Here is a 1,397-nt window from a genome sequence, read left to right as displayed (position 1 = left end):
TTCACGGCTGCTTGCTCTCTGTTGGGTTTTGATCCTTCTTTGAGTCATAGTCTGGATCATTTTCCTCATCTCCTTCTTCTTCCTCTTTCTCATCCTCTTCTTAACCTTCTTCATCATAATCATCATCATCTTCTTTAGTAACTTCTCCAGTAAAGTATACAGTGATCTTGGGAATATACATTCATGTAAAAAGTGATGACTTCCAAGGTCTGCAGCAAGTATAGCTTCAGCAGCAGCATCCAGATCTGCACTCTCAGGAACTTCAGGAGGTGCAAAAATATCAAAGAGTATTAGAAACTGTTTTGGTCACAGTACAAACTGCCCCAAGTCCCTTGTTTCTGCTTCTTAATGATTTTCAAAGTGACAATTCTTTCCTTTTTTCCAATCTATGTGGACCTTGTACAACCCTTAATTTCTGGTCCATCAAAAGAAAAAGGAACAGAATCATCTGGTTCTGACTTCATACTATGTGTCTTTGTCAACAGTTCACTTGTAAAATATTCACTGGGTTCAAAGTGAAACTCTAAGACAAAACTCATAGGCCGGCCTGCATCTAAGGACTTCACTTTAATATCTTTCAAGTGCTTCAGAATATGTTTATCATGTTCCTGAAACATCACTGAGCAAGTCAACATTCTTAAAAAACAGTCAACCAAAATTCAGGAATTCCTTTGGGGTCCTCTTTTTCTTTATCTTTTTCCTCATCTTCAATCTTGGCCTTTTCTTTCAGTTCCTCCAAAATTTCATTTTCCTCATCTGGTTTCCATTCACATTCTTCTTATGTAGGTTCATAAGTGACCTCAAATCGCTTATCAAATAGAGGCTGATAGAGAACAGCGTATTTTCCTTCAAGATCATGAACTTCCTCATAGAATTTGGCTTCTGTCTGTGCACATTTAACTTGAAGGATTTTCAGAGCGTTCACTTGTCTTTTAACTACCCTAGGCAAGCTTTCAACGTATCCTGTTGGTGTTTCTACCAGACCATCAAATCTTTCTTGAAGGGCTGCAAGAATCTGAGGATTTTGCAACATATGAACAGTCAGCTGACCTGCTTTGATTTTTGATTCTTCACCAGTTTCTTCTTCTTCTACTTCTTCAACATCAACCAAACCTTGATCAAGTTCAGACTGCTCTTTCTTGTCAATGTCTGCGTTACATATCGGTGGCTAGCACAGGGAGCCAGGTGGCCGGAGCTGCACAGGTAGTGACTCAGGGTGGCACCCAGGGTGGGGGGCAGGGGTGGGAGCTGAAGGTGGCACCATGAGCAGATGATGCTAAAAAAACAAATATTTGTTTCTTAAGCCACTAAATTTTGGGGCTTAAAAAAGAGATAACTTATATAATATGACATGCTACGTATGTGTCACCCTCAAGCCAAACATCTTAAGATGTTTA

General features: G+C 39.7%; 1 pseudogene; it reads right to left on the bottom strand.

The window, feature by feature from the left end:
- Positions 1–1,048, bottom strand: LOC133092106 (nucleosome assembly protein 1-like 1; annotated as a pseudogene).
- Positions 1,049–1,397: the final 349 nt, after the last annotated feature.

The sequence above is a fragment of the Eubalaena glacialis genome, chromosome 5 (assembly GCF_028564815.1).
Source record: "Eubalaena glacialis isolate mEubGla1 chromosome 5, mEubGla1.1.hap2.+ XY, whole genome shotgun sequence".
NCBI lineage: Eukaryota > Metazoa > Chordata > Mammalia > Artiodactyla > Balaenidae > Eubalaena > Eubalaena glacialis.
Note: the sequence above shows the minus strand (reverse complement) of the source record. Positions and strands in the feature narration are given on the sequence as shown.